This window comes from Saccopteryx leptura, chromosome 12, assembly GCF_036850995.1.
Source record: "Saccopteryx leptura isolate mSacLep1 chromosome 12, mSacLep1_pri_phased_curated, whole genome shotgun sequence".
Classification (NCBI taxonomy): Eukaryota; Metazoa; Chordata; class Mammalia; order Chiroptera; family Emballonuridae; genus Saccopteryx; species Saccopteryx leptura.
The window spans coordinates 41,784,312-41,795,574 of record NC_089514.1 but is presented as its reverse complement, the minus strand read 5'-3'; positions in this window follow the sequence as shown (position 1 = coordinate 41,795,574).

Below are 11,263 nucleotides of genomic sequence, written 5' to 3'. Positions count from 1 at the left end.
AGCAATCTTGAAAAGGAAGAATGAAGTGGGAGGTATCACACTTCCTGATATCAAGTTATACTACAGGCCATTGTACTCAAAACAGCTTGGTACTGACATAAGAAGAGGCATACAGATCAATGGAACAGAACAGAGAACCCTGAAATAAACCCGCAGCTTTATGGATAATTGATATTTGACAAAGGAGGTAAGAGCATACAATGGAGTAAAGACAGTCTTTTTAACATATGGTGTTGGGAGAATTGGACAGCTACCTGCAAAAAAAATGAAACTAAACCACCAATTTACACCATTCACAAAAATAAACACAAAATGGATAAAAGAGTTAAATGTAAGTTGTGAAACCATAAGCATCCTAGAAAAAAACAGGCAATAAGCTCTTTGACATCATTCGCAGTGATATATTTGCTGATTTATCTCCACAGGCAAGGGAAATAAAGGACAGGATAAACAAATGAGACTATATCAAACTAAAAAGCTTTTGCACAGCTAAAGACAATATGAGCAAAATAAAAACACAAACCATGCCTGACCAAGCGGTGGCGCAGTGGATAGAGCATCGAACTGGGATGCAGAGGACTCGGGTTCGAGACCCCAAGGCCGCCAGCTTGACTGCGGGCTCATCTGGTTTGGGGAAAATCCCACGAGCTTGAACCCAAGGTCGCTGGCTCCAGCAAGGGGTTACTCGGTCTGTTGAAGGCCCGCGGTTAAGACACACATGAGAAAGCAATCAATGAACAACTAAGGTGTCACAACACGCAATGAAAAACTAATGATTGATGCTTCTCATCTCTCTCTGTTCCTGTCTGTCTGTCCCTGTCTATCCCTCTCTCTGACTCACTCTCTGTCTCTGTAAAAATAAAAAATAAAAAATAAATAAATAAAAATTTAAAAAAAATAAAAATAAAAAATAAAAACACAAACCACAATGGGAGAACATATTTGACAATACGTCTGATAAGGGGTTAATAACCAAAATTTATAAAGAACTTGTAAAACTCAACACCAGAAAGGGAAACAATCCAATCAAAAAAATGGGCAAAAGAAATGAATAGACACTTCTCCAAAGAGGACATACAGATGGCCAATTGGCAGATGAAAAAAATGTTCAACATCACTAATCATTAGAGAAATGCAAATTAAAACCACAATAAAATACCACCTCACACCAGTCAGAATGGTGCTCATTAACAAAACAACACAGAGTGAGTGCTGGCGAGGATGTGGAGAAAAAGGAACCCTCCCGCACTGCTGGTGGGAATGCAGACTGGTGAAGCCACTGTGGAAAACAGTATGGAGATTCCTCAAAAAATTAAAAATGGAACTGTCTTTTGACCCAGCCATCCCACTTTTAGGAATATATCCTAAGAATATCAAATCACTTATTCAAAGAAGAAATGCACCCCCATGTTTATTGCAGCATTGTTTACAATAGCCAAGATCTGGAAACAGCCCAAGTGTTTGTCAGTGAACAGGTGAATTAAAAATCAGTGGTACATATACACAATGGAATATTATGTGGCCATGAAAAAGAAGGAAATCTTACCTTTTGTGACAACATGGATGGACCTGGAAAGTATTATGCTAAGTGAAATAAGCCATGCAGAGAAAAATATATATATCATATGACCTCACTCATATGAGGAATTTAATGAACAGTGTGAACTGAAGAACAGAATAGAGGTAGAGTCAGATTCAAAGGGACCAGAGGGAAAGTGGACAGTGGGAAAGGGGATGATAGGAAGAGATCAGAAAAGGGAAAGAGATTGATGAAATTATACACACATAGCACGACATTATAGAGAGCAGAAAAACTAATCCTGGAGAGAAAGGGGTGGGCATTGTGGGAGAGGGGCAAGAGGGATGTTGTAGGGAACATGAGGGAAGGGGTATTTATTCAGGGGGACACTAGAATCTATGTAAACACAATAAAATAAAATTTAAAAAAACTCTATAAGATTTTTATTTCTATTTCCCTGTTCTTCCTCAAATGGAAGAGAATATTTATTTACCAAGGATTAATTACTTTGAGATAAAGACTATGAAGAACTAAAGGAAAGTCAGCTAATTAGGCAGCTCACTTCTTGAAAGAAGTGAAAGTGTAAGTCTCATTTTTCTAAACAGTGTGGTAAGTAGGTAGTGCCGCTATCCACATTTTATATATGGGAGATGGGAGAATAAGGTATTAGTCATCTAGTAATGTGAGACGGACTAGTAATCTACAGCCTTTCTGTCTCAATAATACTTAATTCCTCTCACATTCAAAGTGTTAGCTCATGCTTAATAACTTCTCAAATTTCCTTTCTTTAATTGGAGTAGTTTTAAATTGGGTGGTCAAGAAAGGCCTCATTGAGAAGGTGACATCTGAGTAAAACCCTGAAAGAGATAAGGAAACAGGCCATAGAGATACTTAGTGACAGAGCATCTTGGAGAGAGAGAAGGAGAAACACCGGTGCCCTGCAGATGAACAGACAGTGTGTTCAAGGAATAGCAAAGAAGCCAGTGTGGCCAGAGCTGAGTCAGAAAACTTAGTCATAAGATAAGAAATTTGAGCAACAGGGTGGGGATGGTGTCTGTGCAGATTGTAAAGGGTGTTGTAGATTATATGAGGACTTGACTTTTACTCTTAGTGACGTGGGAAGCCATTTGAGGAAAAGAAAAATTCGAGCAAGGGAATGACACCATCTGATTTAGTGTTTTTAAAGGACTGCTGTAAGGGACAAAAGCTAGAGTAAATTGAGTGGCTTTCAAAATAACCCAGGTCCTTGTAGAACTAAATTAAGTAAAATTTTGAAAAATGATTTGAAATGTTTTCTAACTTAACCTGCTTGGTCAGATATTTGAATGATGGCATTTCTGGATAGATTCTAACCCATGTTTCTAATTGTGGAATACAGAATAATATAGACTATGAGACTATGTTTGGACACTTACCCTTTGTTTATATTATGCATTATTAGCCTCCATTGTAACACATTTAATAAATTTCCAAGTAGAGTAGTTTTATAATTATAACTATTTTTTCTGTTCATGTAATAAAACATGCTTGTGGTAGTAAAATGAATAGAAGTGCCCACAAATGCTGTATTTTTGGTTCTCGTGTAGCTGTTACTCCTGTATTTGTGTAGGACAAAATAAATTTTGTAAAAATTTTAGCATAAAAAATAAAACTTGTATCAATAATTATTCAGGTAGTGATAATGGTGGTGTGCACTGAGGTGGTACTGAGTGATCAGAGAAAATTAAAAGGTAACTCATTGGTAACTATAACCAAGCTGAGGTCAGGTGGTATTTGTTGGTTAGTTACTGATTAATTTTTATTTTTCCCACTCTAGAAGGACTTTCTCTAGTAATGTTTAGGAGTTGGGACTGTGGGTAGAGAAAACAAAGGTGACCAACTCATTGTGGGGATTGATATGGCTATAATACTAAATAGGTAAAAATGATAATGGCTTTGGCCAAAGTGGCACCAATAAAGGGAGTGAAAAGTTTTCAGAATCTAGATTTATTGTGAAAGTAGAACTAATACAATTTGTTGATACATTGGGCAAGAAATATAAGCAAAAATAAGAAGTCTGTGTGAGTGTAGGGTTTTTGTCCAAGCAGGTTAGAGTTTCTATTAGTTCATAAAGGAAAAACTTGAAGACCAGATTTGTAGAGAAGATCCAGAGCTTATTTTTGGACCTATTGAGTTTGAGTTGCCTTTTAGACACTCAAATGGAGGCACCCACTTGGAAACTGGATATATGAGCCTGGCATTCAGGAAAATTTAAGGGGAGTTTTATTAGTCAGTATTGTTGATGTAGCAAACAACCCCCAAATTCAATGATTACAGTTTGTTTCTGTTATATACAGGCAAAAGATTGACTATAGCTCTGCTTTAGGCTGTCTGATTCAAGTAGCTTCTAATTTTGAGCCACTTTCTGGCACACACCATACTTATGACTATGGGCAGAAATGAGTGGCCAAATTAAACAATACAACCCAATTTAAAGCTCCTGGCATGTGACATATACCACATACTTCCATTTATTCTACTGAGCAAAGAAGGTCACATAGCCCAGTCCTGCAATAGGATAAGCATGCATACTGGGCACAGAAGAGACATTTTAAGACATATCTAGCCCTGGCCAGGTAACTCAGTTGGCTTGAGCATCATCCCAATATGCCAAGGTATGTGGGTTCGATCCCTGGTCAGGACACATATGGAAATCAACCAATTAATGCATAAATAAGTGGAGCAACAAATGTATGCCTCTCTCTCTCTCTCTTTCTCTCTCTCTCTATCCCAAGGGTATGTATGTACAATCCTCATAGAAGAGAGGGAGCAAATAGTTTTAAACCATCATTTGATCTACCACAAAGTGAGTATAGACATTGAAAAGAAAAAATCTGAAGACAGATATTTCAATATGCAGAGGTCAGGGAGAAAGAGAAAAAGCCAGCAAAGGAGAGTGAGAAGGGCAAAGAGTAAGGTAAAGAGAAAACCAGGTTAGAAGTCAAGCAAAGCATCTCAAACAGGAAGGAGCATCTGTATCACATGTTTAATAGGTCAAGCAAGATGAGGATAGGTACTGATCACTAGGTTTAGCCATGTGGAAATTTTTGGTGATCTTGACAAGAGAATCTATGATATGGTGCAAGGCAAAAACTTGATCAATGTGGATTCAAGGAAGGATGGGAGGAGAGAAGACAGAGGTAGTTGGTATAGGCAGACTGTTCTTTGGAGGACTTTTGCTAAAAGGAGAAGGAAGGAAATGGAGGAGTAACTGGGAAGGGTGAGTAAGGTCAATAGTAGTGTCCTTTTTTCAGAGGAAAAAATTAAACTATGGATTTATTATGGTGGAAAAAAATTCAGTAGAGGGGGAAAACTGGCGATGCCAGAGAGAAAGTAGAGAACTACTGGATACTAAAGTCCCTGAACAGGCTATTGGGAATCTGATTAAAAACTATTAGTGGCCCTGGCTGGTTGGCTCAGTGGTAGAGCGTCGGCCTGGCGTGCAGAAGTTCCCGGTTCGATTCCCGGCCAGTGCACACAGGAGAAGCACCCATCTGCTTCTCCACCCCTCCCCTTCTCCTTCCTCTCTGTCTCTCTCTTCCCCTCCCGCAGCCGAGGCTCCATTGGAGCAAAGATGGTCCGGGCGCTGGGGATGGCTCCTTGGCCTCTGCCCCAGGTGCTAGAGTGGCTCTGGTCGCAACAGAGCGACGCCCCCTGGTGGGCAGAGCATCGCCCCTGGTGGGCGTGCCGAGTGGATCCCGGTCGGGCGTATGCAGGAGTCTGTCTGACTGTCTCTCCCTGTTTCCAGCTTCAGAAAAATACAAATATATATATATATATATATATATATATATATATTAGTAAGGGAGAAGAAAGAAAATGAGAGAATGAGTGTGATGGCCAAAAGGGCTGACAGAATAACACAAACGTGAGCTTAGTGTTCTTGTTGAGGCCCGAAGCAGTGACAGCGAGAAGCGGACAGTGCTTGTGGAGAGAGGAGAGGAAATCTAGGGGCGCAGAGTGGGGCTGGCAGGGGCTACACGTCCCTGTCTGTCAGGAGAGCCATGGGCCCGCCCCAGGAGCATAACTGAAGCAGCGCAGCACACCAGCGAGTAGGGTCCGCACATCCGCCCTGTTCCAGCGCAGCGACCAAGCGCCCAGGTAGAAGGCGCGTGGGCTGCCGGGAGGTGGAGGTCTTACTTCAGATTTCCCGCAGTGGTGACCTGAATTGAGATTCATTACTGAAAGGTTACGTTTTGTTGTTTATTCTTAGATGGCTTAAGATATGGAATGTTACTTTTATCAAAACAAACATAAAATATTTTGCTTTATAGAGCCCAAATGGTAGCTCATGGTCTGAATTTGTCCTAAAGATAGATTGAACTTGGCTTGTTTTAAAGAATTTGAATAATTGGTTTGACTTTCACATGAAAATTTTGATTTTCTTCTGCTCTAGAAAATTTTTAAGATTTGGCCAAATTAGACACACACTCTAATGCGACCTCAGGTGGCTGGAGCCGTAGGATGCGCTGCTTCCACCCACTTTGCTATTTATTCTTTTGTTTGTTTTATTTATTATTTATTGAAAACTTCCGTTACTTTGAGAAAGAGAGGAAGGGGGTGTGTGTTAACTCTTGTTTCACTTAGTTGTTCTATTTAGTTGTGTTCTCCTTGATTGCATTACACACGCCCTGAAGAGGATTGAACCCACAACCTCTGATGCTCCAGGTCGATGCCTTATCCACTGAGCCAGCTGGCCAGGGTCCCCGCTTTGCATTTTAAACATACTTTCCCTATTAGGCCTTTGTAGGCCTTTGAGTTTGCAACCCTTGCTATATAGAGCTTGCCTTAAATTTTATCTGGAACTTTGGTAACAGTAACTTGAAAGGCTTAGGCTCTGAAGTGCCTCCTCCTTCAGTTTCCTATATTCAAATTCAGCTGAGCAAAGTAGGTAAAAATTGAAGATTACCATGTTTGACCCTACCAGATGCCACCCACATTATTCCCTTGGATGGAGACACTAAAGACTCTGTAAAGGGCAGATTTATGAGAAATGAGTGGTGCCTGAGGGAAGGTGACCCAGGCGAGACTGTTCTACTGGAGGAGTGGGAAGGGAATGGCGCAGGGAGGGTCCTGAACATGTGCTTGGGAGGGGGCTGAATTTGGTGACTCAGGGCTCCAGGAGACATGGGTGTCAGGAAAAAAGCCACTTTAGTGTGGTGCTTCTCATGTAATTTGGTATAACCAAGAGGGAGACGCAGTTTTTCTGCATTTGGAGTTACTCTGAACTGTCTTGAGTTTGCTTTGCCTTGTTTTACAGTGACAGCATTCAGCAGTATCTGATGACCAGTAATGTCCCCGAGGCAGCCTCCACCCTGGTGTCTATGGCAGAACTTGACATCCAGCTTCAGGAATCATCTTGTACTCATCTTCTTGGTTTTGTGAGAGCCACTGTGAAATTCTGGCATAAAATTCTCAAGGACAGGCTTACAAGATGAGGAAATTACTCCTATTTTATGGTAATTGCTTCTAAGTGGATAATTGGTGATCATTGTACTCACTGATGCATGTGTGTTACTTTTCTGTTACAGTGATTTTGAGGAAGTTTTAGCACAGCTTCACTGGCCATTCATCACACCCTCTCAGTCTCAAACCACTGGCTTAAGTCGACCAGCCAGCGCTCCTGAGACACATGCTAACCTGGAGACAGTATTTTGTCAGCTTCTGAAACTACGAACTTCGTATCTTTGTTTGCGTTAAAACTTACTGAAATTTATTTTTCTATGGTAGATTTGTGGCTAGAGGGGAAAACTTTGTGAAAGTGGACAACAAGCTAAGTGGGAGTCCCAGGCTTGGCCTTGATCTGTATATGCTCACAGAATGTTGGAGACTTTTCTTTCACAGTGAATTGTATTGGGGTGGGGGGTGTGGCTCAACCTGAAGTACGTGACTGACCCAAGTGTGCCTGACATGGTCTCTGGGACGATAGAAAAAATGTGCAATTGATAGAAAACCTATTAACTTTGTGTTAATTTAATCAAATGATTACTTGAATGTTTCTTACTACTTAAAAACAGATTAATTCTAATAACATTTTCCTGCATTTTTAACTTAAATCATGTAGAATGTATAGGTAGATTACATAGTGACTGTATTATAATTGTTACACACACTGCTCACAAAAATTAGGGGGTCAGGGAACGTGCAGATACTCCAGTACTTTCAGACTTTTCTATGGTGCATTTTCACCAAAGAAATAAAGGTTGGTTTTGCATCTTGTTTGCATAATCAAACAACTTTCTTTGACTTGTCATTTGATTTTTTGATGTTCTTGTTTAATTTACAAAAAGCAAATGCTTTTTTTTATCACTTCATGTTAATTTTGAAATATCTCCTAATTTTGTTAGCAGTATAGTAGCTTACATCTTTGTTGGAAAAATGGATTGTGTGCATATACATACATGTGTGCTTTTGATTCTTTTCCCTTGACTCGACTATGCCAGAGACGAATTACTTACAGAGCCAAAACAGCCTCCAGAAACGTGCTCTCCTGCATCCACTTCTGTCCTTCTGCCCATCCAGGTTATGCTGTCTCCCCTTCAGAAGAGGTTCAGGTATCACTTCAGAGGGAACCAACAGACTAACGTTCTAAGCAAGATGTGCTCTGCCAGCTCTGACTCTTGATTTTTATAACAGCAAATGTTAAGGGTGTCTTTACTTTTCTTTGTTTAAGTTAGAATTTGATTCTAGCCTGCCCTGGTTGTGGCACAGTGGATAGAGTGTTGGCCTGGGATGCTGAGGTCCCTTGTTCGAAACCCTGAGGTTGCCAGTGTGAGCACAGGCTCATCGGCTTGTGTGCAGGTTTGCGGACATGATTCCAAGCTTGCCCTCTAGAAGCCCAGGGTCGCTGGCTTGAGCCAGGGGTCACTGGCTCTGTTTGAGGCCCCTCACTCCTCCTCAAGGCAGGTATCAATGAACAACTAAAGTGATGTAACTACTAGTTGATGCTTCTCATCTTTCTTCCCTCTTTCTCCCTTCCTGTCATTCTCAATCTCATCAAAAATAAAAAAGTTAAAAAATATTTTATTCTATTCACATTTCTGGTTTTTCTCTAAAGAGGTAAATTTCTGCTTTGTCACTGCCCCTTGTAGATATCTTTTGGGACTTGTATTGATACATTGTAGGAATCAGCTCACTCACTGTCACCTCATCTGACCAGTTTCTCAGGTTTCCCCTGGGCTGTGTGATGGCACTTTTTACAACTGGATTCACATGTAAATTGTTCCTTCAAGTTTATAAAGGCTATTTAGAATTTATTTTATTTTTCTTGATTTTAGAGAAAAGAAGGGAGAGAGAAAGAGAAACATTGTTATTATGTGTTCATTGGTTGATTCTTGTATGTACTCTGACTGGGGCTTTGTGGACAAGTCCTGCCAGGGGTGAGGACGACAGAGACCCAAAGACCCGACTCCAGGAACCAAGTTCAGTGACACAGATCCGCTTTATTCAGGAAGCAAGCAAGCTTATATAGATGGGTTCAGACAATAGAATGGTATGGTAGGACAAATGGCCAAAAAAGGTCAGGGGGCTGCCTGGCCGGCACTGAGTCATTTCCACACAGTGGGTGAGCTTCCTTTCTGGGTGTGCTCAGGAGGGTTCCGGGAGCTGGAGTATTCTCACAGCATTGCATCAGCCACAGCCGCTAGGTAAATGCTCTGCACTCCACCTACATCTCCCCCTTCTCTTTTAATTAAGACCAGTTGAACTTGCTTGATGACTGCTTGTTGCTATTATAGCTTCTGAATGCTACACATTATGCAACAGAACCCTAGTAGAACTAAAACAACTATAAAACCTATTATACTATATGCTAATAGATTAGCTGGATTAAACAATGAAGCAAGTTTCTGTAATGTTTGACTAGTTAGGAAATAGAACAGGGGTCTTAAACGGGATTCCTCCTAGGGGTCTGGATATCATTTCCTTCCCATTGTGTTAGAGAACTTTTAGGTGCTGTTAAACACAGTACCATTTTGATTGTAAAAAAAAGGATGTAAGTCCATGCACGCCCCCTTCCCACAAAGATCCCAGCGTCCAAACATGGAACAGATGGTTTGCCATGGGCTGCGTCCTGCATATGGTTGTATTCCGTCTCTCAGCTTTTGATGCCAAACTCCAAGGTTGATGGTCTGTGCATCTGGGCCAGAGGCAATGCAGCAGTCTCTCCAGGGAATTCCTTCTCTCGGGAGTGTTCTTAAATGTTCATCATACAGGAATGGGCAAAGAGGCGACCCTGGGAAGGCAAGGTTAGTGGGGCGGGCCCAGCTGTTCGTAGCTAGGGGGAGGAGGGCTTGTAGGCCAACTACTGAGCCTTGGTTGGTAGTACCATTTTCAGCAAAGTCCCCCATAGTATGATTTCAAAGGAGGACCCACCCCTCCGAGGGGACAGTTATTATTCAAAGTAAACTTAAGTAGCATTGGGTCACTGAGGTTACCCCATAAAGTGCCATTCCACTGTTTGGATTCCTGGCCACTATTGTCACAAGGGAGACTAAGGGAGCAGTTACTGGAATATACTGCTGGAAACTGTGGGCTATTAACTTCAACAGGCATAATTATGCCAGGGTGAGGGAAAGCAGCCCAGATGTGGGAGTCCACCCACATCTGGGAGTCAGCAGTCACTATAGCACACACAGGCAAGAACGGGGCCTGGGGGCCCATCAGGGGCCATTCTCTGGGCCCGCACTGCCAAAGCCTCCACATCCCCCCAGGTGATGGAGCATGCACACCGGCCACGAGGTCTTCTTCTGGAGCACTGAGGACCTCCTCCCCTCAGGCGTAGTCAGTGTGGAGGAGAACAGGACTGTGGCTTTGGATGGGTGAAGACTGAATGACTTAGTGGGTGCAAGAAACCCTGTCAAGCAGGTTGGGGGGTTCCTGAGATCCAAATTGGCTGAAAAACACAAGCATAACCTCTCCCTTGTGTTAGAAGAGGGTGTGATCCCCACCACTGTGCAGTGGCTGGGTTCTTCCAGTGCCGTTTCAGAGAGAGGGGCAAGGGAGAGAGAGAGTGAAAGATACAGAAAATAGACAAGACAGACAGACAAATGAGGAGGGAAAAGAAAAACGACACATGGGGGCATATAGGGTGGCCCATGGGTCTACAGTGGGAACAAGTGTTGGAGTTAAAGCTGGGGTAGAAAATGGCATCTGAGAGGCTGGGGTGGGGCGTTGAGCCCCAGCAGGGAATGAGAAAGTAGCGACTTCTGCTTCTTCGGGTGGCAGAGCTGATGGCTTAGTTTCTAATGTATATAGTTTCATTTCTGCACGCTTGGCTGCAAGTCTATCAAACTCGGTGGCCCAACCACTTTCTTCCTCTACAAGGGGAGGCGAATATGGAAGTAGGGGTTCCTCTGAAAGAGGAGTAGCCTGTAGGACCTTAGGAACCTGCAGAGGGTCCTCAGCAGGAGCACCGGTCAGGCAGGCATGTATCGCTAACAGGGCAGGAATGAGGCCGAGAGGGAAGGTTTGTCCTTCATGTACTTTGGCCAAATGGACGCACCGGAAAGCTCAGGCCCAAGTATCAAGGTCCCAAAGAGGTGTGTCCCAGAACCAAGGATTGAAACCTGAGAGGATTTCCCAGTAAGTACAAAGATCCTTCCACTAGCTTTGACTTGCCTACTCTGCAATAGGGCATGGAAGGCTCGAGCTTGTGGGGCTCGGGAGTGAGGGAGAAGGTTTCCCATTGCAGAGGGTCACTCATCT